Raw genomic sequence first — 6,878 nt, forward strand, 5'->3', positions numbered from 1 at the left:
ATGCAATGAGACCCTGTACACCCTGTCCTAAAAATAAAAATAAATTTCAGTTGTTTATCAAGAGAAAGATAAATGCCACTCTTTGCTTAGAACCTTTGTAGAGGAACTGGTAAAGCATACTTCCCTAGATCCTAATTCAATAGAGGGACAGATTATTCTTACAGATAAGTTCATTACTCAGTCAGTTCCAGATATTATAAAAGAGCTACAAAAGATAGATTTTGCTCCAAACAACTCATTTGATACTTTAGTAAAAACTGCTTCCTTAGTGTCATTTAATAAGAACTGGGAGAAAACCAGGGAGAGAAAACAAAGAGATCAAAAATGGCTGCCTTTGTTGTGGCTTCAAAATAGACCCTAAGACTGATGAAAGAGCTCAACGATGATGAAGTTCATCTGCTACTGCTGTTAAAAGTCAGGCCAGCATAAGAGGGCCTGCTCAAGAGGCCCTCAAGCCATGCCCTGAACTGCCAAGGCAGCTACTAGTAGTGAGACTGCACTCTGGGGCAGTGACCTCAGAGCTCAGACTCAGCTTCCCACATGGTCAATTAGGACTAAAGGGCACTGGGCCTGCCTCCTCCCTTGGGTCAGACTATTATCTCTACCCATCATCTCCAAGGAGGAGCTGAGTAATCTTTTCTTTTCTTTTTTAATTGTATCACTACAAATTTTATTCAAAAACTCATCTTTTTTTTTTTTTTTCTTGGCAGAACTGTGAATTGAACTCAGGCCCTTGCACTTGCCAGGGAAGCGCTTATTCTACTGAGCCATCTCCCCAGCCCCTCAAAAACCCATCTTAAAAACCCATCTTTGGGGGGGGGTTGTTGTTTTAAAAAAAATTCCTATTTTATGAACTGGTTTGGTCAATCAACTACAACACTGTCTAGCAGACATATGGTAAAAGTCAGAATCGCCCAGATCTTTCCTGATCTCTCGACCTCCTCTGGTCTCGCTCCCAACCTCTGCCACCTCCATCACTCCTGCCTCCACCATGACCATGGTCTCTAGACGGAAAGCACCGCTCCCAGGACCGGAACCTTGACCTATGCTTCTTATGGCGTTACCCATTACCTGTATAGCTCTCGCTTGCCACAGCTCTCTGGAAATTGGCCTCAGGTGCAGGAAGTTGCAGAAGCCTCCTCGTGTGCATTCCCCCATTTCATATTGATGGGAGCAAGCTTCCCTGAAGTCAGTCATGGGTGAGAGCTCAGCATGGGTTGGCTGTCCGTTAAATCAGCGGTCATTCACAGCCTTCTCTGCATCCTCCTCATGGTGAAACTTAACATGCACATTCCCCACAAGGTGGTCTCCCAGGTTGTCACGGACGTTCATCTCCTCCACTTCCCCATACTTCTCCTCCATGTCTATGAACACCTCCTCAAAGAACTCCTCATGGTGCTCCTGCAGCTCCACATTGCTCAGGCCACAATGCAAACCATCAGCAGACTGGGAAGAGTTTTGAGGGTTATGGTAAATGTTCAAGAAGGCAATGGTCTGGCTAAAGGTCGGTTTATTGTGCAACCAAGAGCACTTGTCTCCATGACGACATGCTCCAATTTTGAAATAAAATGAGTAGTTGACTGTCTTTTTCGGTGCCAGAGATGGAGGCCAAATACTCTGCCCTTTCCCACAGCTGTGGTCACTGACGCCCTGAGTAATCATGACTACCGGAAAACCCAGCCTATTGCTGGACATTGGCACAGGTCTCTTTGTCTTTCTCTAACCCTGACCTTCCTTCTAGTCATCATACCTCAATAGAAACAGACTTGGCAAGACATCTTGCTTGAGCTGTAACTGAGATACTACAATATATATTCAGGTTGCTTACTAATCAGTCAAGCGCTTATTCTACTGAGCCATCTCCCCACTTACTAATCAAAATGATGCTGAGACTGATTTTTTCTAAAAATGTAGTTTATAGTGTTGTTTGTGTGTAAGACTTAAAAAGGTATTTCACTAGTTAAAACAGAGCCACAAGGACCGATAAAATCCTGTCAGTGTAGAAAAAAAGTTCTAAAGACACTGGCTACATAATGTCCAATAATTTCGGGCCTATAGATAGAACCAGGCCTTGTATTTGTGACCTAAAACTCAGCCACAGTGTTAAAAGGTGAAATCCTTTAGAAGTGCCTGATAGGTTATGGCCCTAGAATGAATTGCTGAATTATTATGGTGGTTGTCTAATATGGCTGAATCCCCAAAACAACAGTTTATCTTCCCAATAACCACTTCCTCCTTCTCCACTCCAGCCCTGGGTACAACTTACTTTTACCTTTCTCGCCCACAAAAAGGAGCCTCCAATCAGCTCCTTACACATCACTAAACCTGCCCCTCAAGCTCCGCCCCCAGTAAAAGTCCATAAAGTCTCAGGCTCCCTGTCTCAGGTCAGAGGATCTGCCCAGCTCCCTACCCTTGGTCCTCTCCATGTGTTTAGAGTTAATAAAGAGTTAACTCTAGAGTTAATAAAGACTTCTCTAGAGTTAATAAAGGCTTTCTCTCCCCCTATTTCTGCTTCTCTGCTGTGCCGCCACCACCGCAGCCATCACTGTTGCCTCTAAAACCTATCAGGGCCCCTTGCTTACAATGGGGGCCATATCCAAAACACTGAAGGGGACATTGGTTTAATCTGACTGAATGCTGTGTATTTCATGGTAAGTGTATAAATTAGCCTGGATGATCTCTGATGTAATTTAGGTATTTCATGTTGATAATAAATACAAGTGTTACCTCTTAACTAAAGCTAGAGGGACTAATAGCAAATTGTCAGAGGCCATAAATAAAGGGGTCTAAGAACTCATGAGTTACAATTGCTATGCCTCAAAAGTATATAAATTTACCTGTTAGCTCAAATGCTCATGTTTTGATTATACATGTTCTAATCTCTCAGAAAATTCATTTTCCTAGAAGATACCAAAACCCAGGTAATCATACAGGTAAAACCTATAGCAAATATGCTTGATTACTTTTAGATTCCTTTTATGGGAATCCACCAGATTTTGTCTATAGAGATACAGTAAGGCCTTAACTGTACACCTCATACAGTCCAGGTGAGCTGAGTCTTCGCGGGGTTTCATGCCTCATTATAAGGGAAGCTATCTTCATGTTCTTTGGGCAGAGCTGATTGCCCTCAAAGATGCTTTCTCTATCAGTCTAATCCTATGTCAGGAAGTTCACTGCAGGAGAAGCTGCCCTCACCTTCTGTTAGCAGTGATGCCTTCAGGAGACCTTAAAACAAAAAGGTTATATCTTGCTCAGTGGGCCCCAGGTATCTGACAGAAGCTGCAGAAGTTAAAAGGGTTTGCAGGAATAAATATGTGTTGAGGTGTTGCATAATAAAAAGGGTACAGAATGGAATTATAGACAGAAAATGAGAATAGTAATACTACCACCCTGCAGGAATGAAGGCCAGTCAAGAAATAGGAGAAAAGTCATGCTTCCCTTGATTCAGACAGAGAGAAGGGACATTTCAAGCAAAAAAATGTCCAAAGGGGCCAGGGAGATGGCTCAGTGGAATAATCACTTCCCTAGCAAGTGCAAGGGTCTGAGTTCAATCCCCGGTTCCGCCAAATAAATAAATAAATAAATAAATAAATAAATAAATAAAATAAAATAAAGGTAAAATATGCTACTTTAAAAAAAAATGTCCAAAGCTGCTAGAGAGGAAAAAAAAAAAAAGTGTTCATGAAGTCAGAGGAAGTTTCAGATTGAGGTGGTCATAGGTCTTCCCCTCTCAGCCTGAGGGAACCCATGTTAACGGCCAATATAAGGAGAAACCCTGTTAAATTTTTAATAGATGCTCATGCAGATTTGTCAGTAATTTCCCAGCCAGTGGGCCCACTTGCCAAATGGAGAGTATTCAGTGTTTTCCCTAGGTCCTGTCATTCATGTGCTCCCAGTAATAAGAGTTGGCCAGTTTATTCAAGACAATACCCAATGGCCACGGGAAAAAAAAAAAAAGGGATTAAACCCCACATTTAAGAGATCTCTGCTAATGGACCTACAAAAAGTTCTGAGTAGACTCTTTATAATTACAAACTTTAGGGGCTGGGGAGATGGCTCAGTAGAATAAGCACTTGCCTGGCAAGCGCAAGAGCCTGAGTTCAACCCCCGGTTCTGAAAAAAAAAAAAAAATTACAAACTTTAAAAGGTTATTACATTCCAGAACCTTCTACTAATGTCTCAATAGCTGTTCAAAATATTACTATCAAATCAATGGTATGTAAAATGCTGAGGTCCTCAGGATCCTATCTTTATCATCTTTATGGAAATCGTTACTATCTACTTGGTGAAAATCTTTTTTCACTATATTCATAATTATCCTGCTGATGTTATTATTTGGTCCATACATGTTTAATTGTTTCTTTGCCCTTGTATCCTACAGACTCAAAGCTATACGCTTACCCAAGATGAAAATGTCTGGTGTCTATTGAGGGCCTCTAGGTAGAAACTTTGGAGAATATCTCCGACTGCCGGTCAACAACTACAACCCCTTTCAGCCTGAAGAAGCCAGATCGGTCATCACCCATGGTTCCCTCATGACAGTTCAGGTTACTTCTTCAGAGGAGGGAATGTTGTAGACAGTTGAATTAGATAGACATATTCTAGGCAGTCAGACAGCCAGGCCTTCAAAGAGACAATATAGAAGACAGGATGACTTTGCAACTTGGAAGAGACAGACACTTCCATATGGGCCAGACCTCAAGACAAAAGAGGAAATAAATGCAGCTACATACTTCCCTAGGGATGGGAATCAGGAATTGATATTCTAAGTGCAGCTTGTCGCAAAACCAATAGACACCAAAACCAAAGGGACATTTTGGAGCGCTTTATTAGCTGAGCTCAGCGGCAACACTCTCCTCAGAAAACTGACAAGAATGTGCACCTAGCTGGAGTGACACAGTTTTGTTTTGTGGTTGGTTTTTTTTTTTTTTTTTTTTTTTTTTTTTGCGGAACCAGGGATTGAACTCAGGCCCTTGAGCTTGCCAGGCAAGCACTTATCCTACTGAGCTATCTCCCCAGCCCCAACACACAGTTTTTAAAGCAGAAAACCACAAAAGTAGGGGGAGGAAAGGGGAGGTTTGCAGAGTTAATCATGACTGAGGGTTAACTCTTTGTTCCCATAGACAAGATCACATTTCACAAACCCTACAGGAATATGTCCCTATTTGACTTAGGCATTGTTTTTGTTCTGGTTAGTCGGAAGGACATCTGATGACAGTTTAGCCCATTTCCAGGCGTTCTGTTTGTTCCCATAATCCGAAGGACAGTTTAACTCATCTTGAGGAATGTTGAGGAGCATTTCTTTTTTTTTTTTTTTTTTTGGCAGAACCGGGGATTGAACTCAGGCCCTTGTGCTTGCCAGGGAAGCGCTTATTCTACTGAGCCATCTCCCCAGTCCCATAAGAGAATCTTTTTTTTCTTTTTTCTTGTGGAACTGTGGATTGAATTTAGGTCCTTGCACTTGCCAGGGAAGCACTTATTCCACTGAGCCATCTCCCCCGCCTGAGGAGCATTTCTTTATCTTTCCTTGGAATGCTGAGAAACACTTTCTTATTTGTACAAACAATCACATTTTGCAGTTAAGCATGGGTGGGAGTTTACAAAAGAGATCAAGGTTTTACAAAATGCTTGTTACAAAATGGAGTTGATTAAACCAGTTTACAACACTAAGTAGGTATCAATCACCTTGAAGGAGCCCAAAAGAGTCTCTAACCCAACCCTGAAGAGGAAGAGACCCTGATCCATAATCATGCCCACTTGCTATGTGCCTCACTTCCTCATTTGGTCCTGGACTTAATCAATTTTACCTGAGCAATGGTGCTTGTAATCTCATTGGCTGACCATAGTTTTGTCCCACCTCATGCCTACCTAAGGGAGTTCCCATGTTCTCCATGGTGTTAAACCCACCTCACTGCACGGTTTTACTCTATAAAGGTCCCTGGAAGAGACAGCTTCCCGGGGACCACCCACTGGGGGGCCCCCCTTCTGTCTCTCTTTCTCAGACAGAAGCTTCCTTTCCCCCAGTAAATATATTCTACCCATAACCTCCATTTGTTCCTAAAATTCATTCTTTGGTTTTTTTTGTTTTTGTTTTTGGTTTTTTGTTTTTGTTTTTTTGGCGGAACTGGGGATTGCACTCAGGCCCTTCTGCTTGCCAGGGAGGTGCTTATTCCACTGAGCCATCTCCCCGGCGCCCATTCTTTCATTTTAGAGAAACTCACCTAAAACACAAACTCATCCCAGGTACCTTTCAGTTCAGGAGCTTCATATTTTCCCTACATCATTTGGAGGTCATCCACCGAGATCATTTGTTCCTGACATCAGATTCATGAAGACGTATATCTTGTCCTAGATTAGTAGGGACTTGAACTTCAGAAACAGCAGAGATGTTGAAAACCCTCCATGGACTCCTCAGCCCAGCTGGCCTTTTTTGTTTTGTTTTGTTTTGTTTTTTTTAAGTGCCATTTGCAAGGGAGAGAAAGAAAATGGCTCTACTCTCCTTGAGGCTGAAGTTCAGATCTGTGACTCAGTGAAATTTCCCTGAGCTGCCACGGCTGGCATTGTGGCTTGTGGCTCCTTAAAAATCATTGTTTCATACTTTGTGAGATGTTAATTCAATAGACAGATTACTCTTATAGATAAGTTCTGGAGCTACAAAAGATAGCTTTTGCTCCAGACAACTCATTTCATACTTTGGTAAAAACTGTTTTAAGTGTCCTATAATTGGAACTGGGAGAAAACCAGGGAGAGAAAACAAACAAAACAAAAATGGCTGCGATTATTGTGGCCTCAAAACAGACCTTAAGTTTGATTCTCTTGGCTCCAAGAAGAGCTCAACGATGAAGTTCATCTGCTACTGCTGTCAGAAGCCAGGCCAG

General features: G+C 42.1%; 1 pseudogene; it reads right to left on the reverse strand.

Moving 5' to 3' along the window:
- Positions 1–904: 904 nt before the first annotated feature.
- LOC101576458 overlaps positions 905–6,878 on the reverse strand; it is a 20,078-nt pseudogene continuing 14,104 nt past the window's right edge.

The sequence above is a fragment of the Octodon degus genome, unplaced genomic scaffold (assembly GCF_000260255.1).
Source record: "Octodon degus isolate 3935 unplaced genomic scaffold, OctDeg1.0 scaffold00033, whole genome shotgun sequence".
Classification (NCBI taxonomy): Eukaryota; Metazoa; Chordata; class Mammalia; order Rodentia; family Octodontidae; genus Octodon; species Octodon degus.